The sequence below is a fragment of the Tachyglossus aculeatus genome, chromosome X1 (genome assembly GCF_015852505.1).
Source record: "Tachyglossus aculeatus isolate mTacAcu1 chromosome X1, mTacAcu1.pri, whole genome shotgun sequence".
In the NCBI taxonomy this organism is placed as follows: Eukaryota; Metazoa; Chordata; class Mammalia; order Monotremata; family Tachyglossidae; genus Tachyglossus; species Tachyglossus aculeatus.
The window spans coordinates 127,659,115-127,673,301 of NC_052101.1; the positions used below are offsets into that span (position 1 = coordinate 127,659,115).

At 42.7% G+C, this 14,187-nt stretch overlaps 1 non-coding gene across 1 annotated transcript; it reads right to left on the reverse strand.

Moving 5' to 3' along the window:
- Positions 1-419: 419 nt before the first annotated feature.
- LOC119920327 lies at positions 420-557 on the reverse strand. Its single transcript, XR_005448082.1, has one exon. It is a non-coding gene; the product is annotated as a small nucleolar RNA SNORA7 (small nucleolar RNA).
- Between the last annotated feature and the right edge of the window lie 13,630 nt (positions 558-14,187).

The following is a 14,187-nucleotide window of genomic DNA, read 5'->3' on the forward strand; positions in this document are numbered from 1 at the left end:
TGAGTCTGAAGGACCTGGGTTCTAATCCTGGCTCCCCCATTCGTCTGCTGTGGACCTAGGGCAAGTCACATGGGCAAGTCGATAAGCTTATGATTGAATGGGGAAGGAACTGTATCTTTCATTTTCTTATGTACTCTCCCTAGCATTTAGTACAGTAATTGTAATACTAACAATGATAACGATAGTAATTTTTGTCTTGTCTTATGCTGTCGAGTTGTCTCTGACCCATAGCGACACCATGGACAGAGCTCTCTCAGAATGCCCCACTTCCATCTGCCATCGTTCTGGTAGTGTATCCAGAGACTTTTCTTGGTAAAAATACAGAAGTGGTTTACCATTGACTCCTTCCGCACAGTAAGCTTGAGTTTCCGCCCTCGACTCTCTCCCATGCCGCTGCTGCCCAGCTCAGGGGAGTTTTGACTTGTAGCAGATTGCCTTCCACTCACAAGCCACTGGCCAAGCTAGGAATGGGATGGGTAGGCCTCTGCTTGACTCTCCCTCCTGAAATCAAGACTGGGAGAGTACTGGAAACTCTCCAGGCATGACCCTGAGAGGGAAACAATAGTAATACTACTAATAATAATGAAATTGTGCTATTAAGCATTTATTATATGTCAAGCACTATATTAAGCATTAGGGCAGATACAAAACAATCAAGTCCCACATGGGCTTCACAGTCTAAGAAGGAGAGAGAACAGTTATTGAACTGCAATGTAATACTGGCAAATAAAGAGAGCAGAACAACTTTATGTGTGCTCAGTGTGGATGGATCTGCTAGTGAACATAGATCATTTCAGCCCACCCAAGTTCACCAAGAGGTGATTGGTCACAGTTGGTTACATCATCATTGTGAATAGAAGACAGATCCATCTATCTGGACACACAAGTGAGTTGGGGTTAGTCCAGATTTTGCACCAAAACATACGCAGTGAATATTTCCCTTGTCAGAATAGCAATTTTCTAAAAGTCAACAAAAATATGAACGAGAAGGTCAAACTTCCTGGTCTCTTAGCAAAATCAAAATAAATTTTTAAGGTAGTTTCGATCATGTCTCCAATAGATGGATTGTGCAAAATATTGGGATTTTCTGTTAGAAATCTAAGGAATGGTGGTTGTCATTGCTCCAAAAGTATTTGCTGAGTTAATGGAAAATTCAGTCATGAATCCTAATAATACATAGAATCAATCTGCTTTCTAACTGTAGGACATCCTTTGGGTTAACCATGGTAAGCACATTTACAAATCCCTTTCTGTTGATCAGCGCATTCCTGCTACAGCCTTATTGATTGATTTTGTTTCATCACATTGAGCACTGGAATCTGGGCTTTTAATAAAGCATCTAGAGGTCAGCTGTGATTCAAGATGTCATTCCAACATTTCATCCTTAAAATGGGAGATAATATATGATCCTACCCTCTTGAAAATGCATATATGTAAAGTATGCATTTATAAAATGTGAGGTATTTCCTATTCTGGTTCTGACAAATAAGTATCCTATTTATGATTGCTGGTCTCCCTGCTAAACATTCGATTTTGTGTGCAGTAAATATGTGTACATACACACACACACACACACACACACACACACACACACACACACACAGAGAAACATCATTTGTGCTCAAATAAGATAGCACAGACTATGACGTTTACCTGTGGGTGACATGTGTGGTTGAAAAGACTAGTTGAAGGCACAAAGTTGTAACTGCATCATTTACACACAAAAACTATGGTGACCAGTTTTATACTAGTTAACACAGTATACTGCAAAAATGAAAAGTTAAAACTACATTTCAATGTGATTGCAAATGAACATCTTGTGGCCTGCTCAGGAATGTTACTCTCTTCCTTTCCTGTCCCTGTTATTTTCCATAATGTTTGATAGGGTCGCTGCTCTCAGCTACAACTAGCCATCTATGCTGTAATGATATGGCACCAGATCTGACCCCATTCTACATTTTAAAATGATCTGGGTAAGGAATCTGATCACATGGAGAAAAGATTCATATATTGGCCGCACCGTGTAAAGAGGAAATGGACAGCCATGTTGGGTTGGAGAAGCTGAGTGGAGTTCATTAATTATAGTTGTTACTACAGGTTATATGACCTCGATGAAAAAAGGGGGTCAAGATCAAGAGATGGGGGAGGTCTTGCATGACTCCAATTGGGCAATAGAATGTGAGGCGGAAGGCCAGGTGGTAAAGAAGAGGCCAGATGAAAAACCAGGAATGTAGGCAAGTTATAATGTGGAAGCCTAGGTGTAAGATGAAGGGCCAGGTGTGCAGGTGTGTGGAAGAGTGGAAGGCCAGCTGTTGTGGAAAAGATACTGATCATCCAAAGACGAGAAGTCGCTGAGTTAAGAGATTGTGTATCTGGTAGAGTAGGACACAGGGAGAGTTTATGCTGTGAACTTTGGACCAACACAGGACACGAGGAAGCATCGGAGAAAATCTCTGGAAAGAAGACCATGAGCCCCAGCACACCTTCAGGTAAGTTCAGAGGGTCCCAGAGGGGGAACTAGTAGATCCAGGTAAAGGTTGTTTGAATTGGATTTGCTTTCATTGATTAGCAGGTTAAGAACTTGTTACATATGGTAGAGATCTCAGTTCTTGGGGGCTGCCTGCAGAAGGGGCTGGGGGAAAAACCCTGGATACTTGTTAGTACATGGACCTGGGGAGCCATGGGCACTGGAGGGACAGTGTTGTCTGTGGGCTACCTGTAGCCAGCCCCAGGAGTGGGCTGCTAGGCTAGTCCTGGATAACTTCTTTGCCTCCGAGGACACTTCAGTTGGAGAGTGTTGAAAGAGATAGGTGTGCAGGGACTTAGGGAACAGTGAATAGGATGCCTCAGACCTGTGTTAGAAGAACAGAGAAATGGAGGGCTTTAGGAGCCAGTGGGGATTGACTGGGATCTGAGTGCTCCTTAAGTGACTCCGGGGACTAATTCAGCCCAAATCTAGGGATGAATACCCCTGTTAACATCACCGTCTTCTACTCTAGTGACTTTATATCCCCTTCTTCAAGTAGTTCATCCATTCTTGTGGCTACAGCTATCACCTCTATTCAGGTGACACCCAAATCTACCTTGCTATCCCCAGCCTCTCTCCCCATCTACAGCCTCGCATTTCCAGGTATTGACTCTACAACCTCTCTCCACGGACATCCAGCTGACACCTTGCACTTTATACATCTAAAACAGAGATTTTCACCTTTCTCCCCAACTCCCCTACTCCACCTACATTTTCCCTCACAGTTGTCAAAACCACCATCCTTCCTTTCTCTCTGTCACTAAATCTGCAATTTTTCTTCTCCCCGGGTTTCATTCTCCCAACTAGCATCTCGGTAGTTTTGCACTTTGCAACCTCCCATTGAATCTTCATACTTACTGATTTACAAATCTGCCATTGAAATCCATCTTCCTCTTAACTGTTACTTATAATGTGCTGGTCTCCCCACTGAGATGGTAAACTCTCTCTTACAACTGTTGTACTCTCCCAAGTGTTTCCATGGCAGATTTGTAAATCAGTAGGTATTAAGGTACTTGATAAATACAGCTTCATCTTCAGTCAGCATCTGAAACTTGCTCTGATGAATCCTTGAACCCTAGAGGTGAAAGAACACTGGTCCAACCTCCTTTCTTGAGACTCCAAGCATAAAACTGCATCATTTAAGACAATTAAACAGTGGGTTGTTAAGTTTCAAATTAGGCACAGTGGGTGGATAGGAGACCCCTCTTGAACTTGATGGGGGGGCTAATCTCTTTTTTGGACAACTGACACTTTGGGTGTCTTAAATTCCATCCTCCTCCTCCTCCTCCTTCAAATGATTCTGTTTGCGGGCAGATGAGTTTAGCTGCTTGTCACTGCTGTCTGAGGCACTGATTCGTATCGGTCCTTATTTTCCAGTATTTACTGTTCAACAGGCTCACTGCCTATAAGCAAGCGTTGTCACAGGGAGAGAATCACCAAAAGACTGCGGCAGCACGTCAAACTATACCCTGAACAAAAATTCCTCCACCGAAGATGACGTGTTCGAAGGACAGTTATACCATCATTATGTGATGAGGTGGCTGGCACTGCAACCCTGGATTAAGGGAAGAAGCATGGTTTAGTGGATAGAGCATGGGCCTGGAAGTCATAAGAGCTGGGTTTTAATCCTGGCTCTGCCATTTGCATGCTGTGTGACCTTGGGCAAGTCACTCAGTTCTCTGTGCCTCACTTTCCTCTCATTTAAAAAAGGGGGATTTGAAACCTGTTCTCCCTCCTTAAACTGTGAAACTCTTGTGGGACAGGGATTATTTCTGATCTAAATCTACTGTGCCTACCCTAGCATTTAGTACAGTGCTCAATACATAGTAAGATGATAATAATAACGATAATAATAATAATAATAATTGTTATTATTTTCATTATTTTTAGCCATTGCAGTCAGAATGGTAACGAATGACACAGCCCCTGGAACTGATGGTAAACCAGCTTATACCTGGTAGTACAAAGGGGATAGTAAGGATATTTGCCCGCAACAGATGTGGTCTACTGGGAGTTGGGAGATCTGGGTTCTAGATTCAGCTCTGCCAATGTTCTGCTGGGTGATCTTGGATAAGTCACTTAGCCTCTCTGGACCTCAGATTCCTCATCTATAGAATGGATATGATACCTTCTCTCCCCATATCTTCGATTGTGAGCCTTGTGTTGGCAAAGGCTGTATATGATGTGATTATGTTGAATCTCCCCAAATGTTTACTAAACACCATAATCATCAATGGAATACAGAATTGCCAGGATTTCAATGATGTTGTCATTATCATCATCATCTAGAAGAGCTGACTGCACAAACTATCGTGGAGTCTTCTGACTTGCCATTTTGGCCAGATCTAAGCCAGAGTCCTCCTGGCCTGACTATTGAAGAGCATTCATTCATTCAATCAGTCATATTTATTCATTCATTCATTCAATCATATTTATTGAGCACTCACTGTGTGCAGAGCACTGTACTAAGCACTTGGGAAGTACAAGTTGGCAACATATAGAGATGGTCCCTACCCAACAACGGGCTCACAATCTAGAAGGGGGAGACAGACAACAAAACAAAACAAGTGGGCAGGTGTCAAGTCACCAAAATAAATTAAAATAAAGCTAGATCCACATCATTAACAAAATTAATAGAATAGTAAATAAATAGTAAATAAAGTAAAGTACTTTACAAGTAAAGTAAATAGAGTAATAAATCTGTCTAAAGATGGGAGAATGTAAGTCTGGCAGATATGGAGGGAGGTGGGAGTTCCAGGTTCAGAGAATAACGCATGCATGGGGACAGTGGCGAGAAAGATTCAATACATAAGCTGGAAAAAGCTCGTGAAGAAGGTCAACAGTGGATTTTGGTGAAAATCAATCATTTAATCAATAGTATTTATTAAGTACTTACTGTGAACAGAGCACTGTACTAGACACTTAGGACAGTACAGTATAACAGAATCGGTAGGCACATTTCCTGCCCACAATGCGTTTACAGTCTAGAGGCTGAAAACTACAGTTGTCCCATGAAATGTGAAACAGTCTATTGCCAATGGACAAACTGAGAATTCAGGTACAGTTATGAGGACTGGAATCAAAACAAACAAACAAAAACAATGATCTGTACATATTTCTGAATATTTGGGTTCTCTGGGTCTTAAACATTATTTTAAAATTGTAGTATTTTTATCCTTTAAAAAAAGACAAATGATGTTCCTGTCACCTCTAAAATACAGAGGAAAAGACCTAGCAAGTAGAAGTTGAATGAAATGCTGTCTTGAGAGCACAACTTTGAACTTCATCTCCAAACTTTTAAAGGATGAAATTCAATGTGCTATCAATAGACATAGAAAACTAAAAATGTAATTCATCGGTAGAGTAGGTATTTTAAATTTAACATAACAGCAAAATATCCTTCACCCTGCATATGACTAAATATTAATAATTTCTCATCAGATGAGAAGATCAAAGGAGCAAACAATTCTATTATGCAAATATCAGTAATTTATTGTGTAGTTAGAAAATCACAACCTCTAAAAATAAATGTTTATGACAAACTAGCTCATGCATATAAGTAGATGAACTCTTGCATCCATCTTTAATATTCACCGAAAGGCATTGGCCCCTGCATTATTTGGGATTTGTGCTTCTGTTGAAGTGACCCACATGGTAGTAGTAGTAAATAGAAGTAATAATAGTGACAGTATTTATTGAGTGTTTACAAGTTGCCAGTGTACTAAGCACTTGGAAAGTACTAAACAATCATATTTATTGAGCACTGACTGTGTGCAGAGCATTGTACTGATTGGGAGAGTACAGTATAACAGAGTTAGTAGACAATGTGCCCTGCCCACAAGGAGCTTACAATCTAGAGAGAGCTTTTGGCAAGTGATGCATTCCCTACCCCTAATGAGCTTACACTCCAATGTGGGGCGACAGACACAACAGCATTTACAAGCTGAGTAATCAAAACAAATGATTAAAGAAGTGCATATGTGCTAAGAATGGGTATTTGTAGAGACAAATGAAGGGTTTGTATGACTTGGAATTAATCGTGGGAGACAGGCCAGAGGAGGAGGGTTTTCAGATGGGCTTTGAATGTGGGGAGAGGTGTGATCCAGCTAATTTGGGGAGCATGAGAGTTCCAAGCCAGAAGACCAGGGTGGGCAAGATCAAATAACCCAATTAATTATTCCCTCATGGTCTCAGGGCCAGCAAAATAAGAGTCCACAGTCATTACTGGAGTCTAAGTACAGGAGCTCTAGTTGTCCAGTTTTATACTGGTTAGTCTGGTTTGGGTTTGGCCCTGGTATTTTTACTTTTAGCACCCAGCCTCCCTCTACACGTCTGCCACTGAGTCACATGACTTGGAAACGGCGCTCTTGTTTAGAAGAATCTGGGTGAGAAAAACAACAGCCATTGGGTGAACTCCACGTTTTCCCACAAAATGGCTTGTTTTCAAAGGGGATTTTTTTTCTTTTTCCCACATAACATGTTGGATTGAGTGTGGAGACTCTGAACGGGTGTTTGGTGGTGACTGGGTCCCTTTAGCATGGCCATCCTGACAGCCTCTAAAGAGCAAAGCTTCTTGCCATGTCAATGAAGGGCTTCTGCTTTTGGAGACAGGAGAGCATGTGTGCACCTGGGAGCAGATGGAAAAAAAATCCCATGGCCCAGAGGAAACACTCTAGACATCCTTTGCTCTCAACCTGCTCGGTCTGACTCTGCTCTGTTAACCACATCCTCTTTCTCCAACATTGTTCTTAACAGGACACCCTCTTTTTAAATCTCTATCCAGTATCCATCTCCCTCTGCATCAAAAAGAAGTTCTTGACCATTGGCTCCAGCTTTCTGTTTCTTTCTGCTCTGCCCTTTTCATATGCTACTCCCTACCCTGTGATCTTCACTTCCCCCAAACAAACCTGATCACTGGGCTTTGTTCTCAATTCTTCCCATCTCCTATCCTTTGCTCATGCCAAACTCCCTGTCTAGAATTTCCTTTCCCTTCAAATCTGAGAGACTCCAGTCCACCTATCTCTAAAGCCCCCTGATAACCCACTTCCTCCAAGATGCCTTCCCTGATTAATTTCCATGACCCCTGGTCATGTCATCCCAACAGCCACCCTTAGCACTTACACATACATATGGGATACACGGATCAGTATATACATATGATGATGATGATGGTGGTGGTGATGGTATTTGTTAAGCGCCGACTTCGTGTGAAACACTGTTCTAAGTGCTGGGGGGATTCAAGGTGATCAGGTTGTCCCATGTGGGGCTCACAGTCTTAATCCCCATTTTACATATGAGGTAACTGAGGCACAGAAAAGTTGTGACTTACGCAAAGCCATTTACATATAGATATACATATGTATATGTAGATTCATTCATTCATTCAGTCGTATTTATTGAGTGCTTACTGTGTGCAGAGCACTGTACAAAGCACTTAGGAAGTACAAGTTGGCAACATATAGAGATGGTCCCTACCCAATAGTGGGCTCGCAGTCTAGGAGGGGGAGACAGAGAACAAAACAAAACATATTAACAAAATACAATAAATAGAATAAATATGTAAAAGTAAAATGAATAAATAGAAAAATAAATATGTTCAAACATATATACAAGGGATGGAGTCAGAGGCATAGGTGGAAGGGGTGGATTTTGAGAGGAGGTGGGAGATCTCTTGAGATACTGCTGCAAAAGATGGGAGAATCGTAAGGGACAGGAGGAAGGAGGGCCTGGAGAGGAGCAGGTGAGATTTTAGGAAGATCCTTATCAATCGATAAGAGAGGGGGAGGAGGGGGAGAGGAAGGAGGGGGCTCAGTCTGGGAAGGCCTCCTGGAGGAGGTTAGTTCTCAGTAGGACCTTGAAGGGAGGAAGAGAGCTAGCTTGGCGGATGTGGGGAGGGAGGGTGTTCCAGGCCAGGGGGATGACGTGGGCCGGGGGTCGATGGTGGGACAGGCGAGAACGAGGCACGGTGAGGAAATTAGTGGCAGAGGAGCGGAGGGTGCGGGCTGGGCTGTAGAATGAGAGAAGGGAGGTGAGGTAGGAGGGGGTGAGGTGATGGAGAGCCATGAAGCCGAGGGTGAGGAGTTTTTGCCTGATGCGTAGGTTGATTGGTAGCCACTGGAGATTTTTGAGGAGGGGAGTAACACGCCCAGAGCGTTTCTGGTTTCTGGACAAAGACAATCCGGGCAGCAGCGTGAAGTATGGATTGAAGTGGGGAGAGACAGGAGGGTGGGAGATTGGAGAGGAGACTGATACAGTAATCCAGACAGGATAGGATGAGAGCCTGAATGAGCAGGGTAGTGGTGTGGATGGAGAGGAAAGGGCGGATCTTGGCAATGTTGCGGAGCCGAGACCGGTAGGTTTTGGTGACGGCTTGGATGTGAGGGGTGAACGAGAGGGCAGAGTTGAGGATGACACCAAGGTTATGGGCTTGTGAGATGGGAAGGATGGTAGTGCCGTCAACAGTGATGGGGAAGTCAGGGAGAGGGCAAGGTTTGGGAGGGAAGACAAGGAGTTCCATCTTGGACATGTTGAGTTTTAGGTGGCGGGCAGACATCCAGATGGAGATGTCCTGAAGGCAAGAGGAGATGCGAGCCTGGAGGGAGGGAGAGGGAGCAGGGGCAGAGATGTAGATTTGGGTTTCATCAGCGTAGAGATGATAGTTGAAGCCGTGGGAGCGAATGAGGTCACCAAGGGAGTGAGTGTAAATCGAGAACAGAAGGGGACCAAGAACTGAACCTTGAGGAACCCCTACAGTAAGGGGATGGGAGGGGGAGGAGGAGCCAGCAAAAGAGACTGAGAATGAATGGCCAGAGAGATAAGAGGAGAACCAGGAGAGGACGGAGTCTGTGAAGCCAAGGTTGGATAGCGTGTTGAGGAGAAGGGGGTGGTCCACAGTGTAGATGTACACATACATAACAATAATGATGATGGCATTTATTAAGCGCTTACTATGTGCAAAGCACTGTTCTAAGCGCTGAACTGTTCTAAATGCTGGCACTGTTCTAAGCGCTGTACATACATATACATCTACATATAATAATAATAATAATGATGTTGGTATTTGTTAAGTGCTTACTGTGTGCCAAGCACTGTTCTAAGCACTAAGGGGGATACAAGGTGATCAGGTTGTCCCACGTGGGGCTCACAGTCTTAATCCCCATTATACAGATGAGATAACTAAGGCTCAGAGAAGTTAAGTGACTTGCCCAAAGTTACACAGCTGACAAGTGGCAGAGCTGGGATTAGAACCCATGACCTCTGACTCCCAAGCCTGGTCTCTTTCCACCGAGCCATGCTGCTTCTATATGTATACGTAGTTGTATATGTAAATATATATATGTTGATCCTCATGTTCCATTTATGTCATCCTTACTGTAGATGGTAAGACTCTAGATTGTAAGTTCATTATGGGCAGGGAACAGGCTAATTCTGTTGTATTGTACTCTCCCTAGTGCTTAGTACAGTGCTCTGCACGTAGTAAGCACTCAATAAATCCGATTGATGGATTTCATCATTCATGCATTTTACCACACTCTTGCTCTTACCAGTTGTGTATATGTGTTCCCTCCTCACATTGGATGTCTTCTATTTTGGGTTTTACTGTTTTCTCTCTTGTTAGTTTGGAAGCTCCTTGAGCCCAAGGATCATGGCTTTTGCTTCTACTGTACTGTTTTAAACAGGTTGTGCTGTACGCTATTCTCAGCAGATGCTCACTACGATTGAATGAATGAATGAATGAATGAATGAATGAATGAATCTGGATGCTCTCTCATTCACAAAGGTACATTCTTACAAGAAAGACTACTCCCAAGAAAACCTGCTTCTTCGTGATTTAGGGCCACGCAGTGATTGCTCCAAACTGGGAGCAGTGCTCTATTCTTAGCACTCGAGTACTCAACACAAAGGAGTATCACATTCCCTGGCCACAAGGAGCTTATTTTTTAACCGGGGAGACAGATATAGAAATATATACAGCTAGAGTAATCAAAATAAATAACAAAATGCACAATTAAAAAATGTGTTGAGAATGAATACATATGTAAGGAGTAGACATATACTACTAGTAGTAGACATACTACTACATATGTAAGTAGTAGAAATGGCTGGTGGGTTAGTACAGATTGGGGTGTAGGTGTCGAGCGTGAAATTGAGGCAGCTTTTTGGAGGAAATGGGATTTTAGGAGGGCTTTGAATGTGGGGAGAGCCATGCTCTGTTCCATTTGGGAAGGGAGGGAGTTTCAAGCCAGGAGAACAGTAGGGGGAGAATATTCTGATGACTTGACACCTGTCCACATGTTTTGTTTCATTGCCTGTCTCCCCCTTCTAGACTGTGAGCCCGCTGTTGGGTAGGGACCGTCTCTATATGTCGCCGATTTGTACTTCCCAAGCTCTTAGTACAGTGCTCTACACACAGTAAGTGCTCAATAAATATGATTGAGTGAATGATAGAGTGAGGTAAGATTTTATTGTCTGATTCCCTTTATCAGCTCAAAGTAAAACTTTTCTTCTCTTCCCTCTAAACTAAAAAACAAATTATTTCCTAACTATATGAAAAACAAAATCTCCTTCATGCATTTCAATTGCTTACATATCACAGAAATATAATAACTGAGTAGAGTAATCTAATTGCTAAAGTTAGAAAAACAAGTTTCCTCCTTTCTGCATTTGAAAAAATTGCATCTAAAAAGTCATATAGCATTTTCTAACACATCGACGTTCTTTTATTACAGCCTAGTAATTAGGCTAAGCATATTATTTTTCTTGAAAATTGGGATTAATTTATATGCCTTTCCCTTCCCTTTTAGCAGAGAAGGAAGGCAAAGTGCGGGGTGAAGGTTCACCAACATTCGGAGAGGGAGATTGCTTCACTGAGAAGCAGGAGTCAGTTTTCTACTAGCATTACTATCTACTGAGCACCCACTGAGTTCAATATCAATCAATCAATCATATTTATTGAGCACTTACTGTTTTTAGAGCACTGTACTAAGCTCATAGGAAAGTAATAATAATAATAATAATAGTGGTATTTGTTACTTACTGTGTGCCAAGCACTACACAAAGCCCTGAGGTAGATCCAAGCAAATTGGGTTGGACAAAGATCCTGTCCCACATGGGGCTCATAGTCTCAATCCCCATTTTACAGATCAGAGGCACAGAAAGAAGCAGCTTGGCTTAGTGGAAAGAGCATGGGCTTGGGAGTCAGAGGTTGTGGGTTCTAATCCCAGCTCTGCCACTTATCAGCTGTATGACTTTGGGCAAATCACTTAACTTCTCTGAGCCTCAGTTACCTCATCTGCAAAATGGGGATGAACACTGTGAGCCCCACGTGGGACAACCTGATTACCTTGTATCGACCTCAGCACTTAGAACAGTGCTTGGCACATAGTATGCGCTTAACAAATACCATTATCATTATCATCATCAAGGTTACACAGCAGACAAATGGCAGAGCCGGGATTAGAACCCATGACCTTCTGACTTCCAGGCCTGTGCTCTTTCCACTGCGTCATGCTTGGACATGGTAGACAGAGTCCCTGCTCATAAAAAGCTTACAGTCTACAGTAATCTGTTCTAAGTACTTGGGGAATAAAAAACTAAAGAAGTGACTCATTACCTGCTCATCAGGAGCTGATGTTCTATGGGGAGAACTGAAGAACCACGTTTAGCGAAGATAGTTTCATTTCTGTGTCATTTGTAGAAATATTTAAAATTTTCCAGGATTACCTTTAAAACTTCAGGACTGTCTCCATTATAAAGGGATGTATGAACCACCAAGTAATCATGAAATATGATCAATTTGGGATTACTATTCTGACTCCAATTTCCAGCAGCAACATGGCCTATTGGAAAGAGCAAGGGCCTAAGAGTCAGAGGACCTGGGTTAATAATAATAATAGCATTTATTAAGCACTTACTATGTGCAAAGCACTGTTCCAAGTGCTGGGGAGGTTACAAGGTGATCAAGTTGTCCCACGTGGGGCTCACAGTCTTAATCCCCATTTTACAGATGAGGTAGCTGAGGCACAGAGAAGTTAAGTGATTTGCCCAAAGTCACACAGCTGACAATTGGTGGAGCAGGGATTCAAACCCATGACCTCTGACTCCAAAGCCCGTGCTCTTTCCACTGAGCCACGCTTGTCTAATCACAGCTCCACCACTTGCCTGCTGTGTGACCTTGGGCAAGTCACTTCACTTCTCTGGACCTCGGTTTCCTCATCTATTAAATTAGCATTCAATCTCTTTTCTCCCTACTACCTAGGCTGGGAGCCCCATGTGGGAAATAATAATTATAATGATGATGGCATTTATTAAGCACTTAATAAAGTGCTTTACTTTACAAGGTTACAAGGTGATCAGGTTGTCCCACGGGGGCTCACAGTCTTAATCCCCATTTTACAGATGAGGTAACTGAGGCACAGAGAAGTTAAGGGACTTGCCCAAAGTCACACAGCTGACAATTGGCAGAGCTGGGATTTGAACCCATGATCTCTGACTCCAAAGCCCATGCTCTTTCCACTGAGCCATGCTGCTTCCCAAGGAAAGGGAATGTGTTAGAACTGATTAAATTGAATCTACACAAGTGCCTAGACCTGTGCTTGATGCATAGTAAGTGCTTAACAAATATCACTATTATTATTATTACTATCATTATTATTACTCAATCAATGGTATTTATTCAGTGCTTACAGTGTGTAGAGTACTACACTAAGCATTTGGGAGAATACAATGCAACAGAGTTAGCATTCACTACCCACAGTGAACTTACAGTCTAAAGGGGGAGTCAGATGTTAATATAAATAATTCATAATATATAATTTATAGATTTGTATGTAAATGCTGCAGGATAGAGGGTAGGGTGACTATCAGCTATCCAAAGTCACAGATCCGAGTGCACAGATGACACGGAAGGGAGAGGAAGCCGAGGAAGAGAGGGCTTAATTGGGGAAGGCCTCTTGGAGGAGATGTGACCTTAAAAATGCAGCGTATATGGAAGGTGTGGGAGTTCCAGGCTAGGGGGAGGATGTGGGAAATGGGGCCATGGTGAGATAGATGAGATTGGCGCTAGAGGAACAAATTATGCAGGCAGGGACAGTAGTAGGAGATCACTGAGGTGAGGTAGGATGGGGCCAGCTGTTTGAGTGCTTCAAAGCCTTTGGTAAGAAGTTTCTGTTTGATGCTTCTAGACTGTGAGCCTGTTGTTGGGTAGGGACTGTCTCTATATGTTGCCAACTTGTACTTCCCAAGCGCTTAGAACAGTGCTCTGCACACAGTAAGCGCTCAATAAATACAATTGAATGAATGAATGAATGCGGTGGTAGATAATAATAATGATAATAACAATAATAATAATAATGGTATTTGTCAAGTGCTTACTATGTGCCAAGTACTGTTCTAAACGCTGGGGTAGATACAAGGTAATCTGGTTGTTCCACATGGGGCTCACAGTTTTAATCCCCATTTTACAGATTAGGTAACTGAGTCACAGAAAAGCAATCAATTGTATTTATTGAGCACTTACTGTGTGCAGAGCACTGTACTAAGCACTTGAGAAGTACAAGTTGGCAACATATATAGTCCCTACCCAACAGTGGGCTTACAGTCTAGAAGAGTGAAATGACTTGCCCAAGGTCACACAGTGGATAAGTGGAGGAGCTGGGATT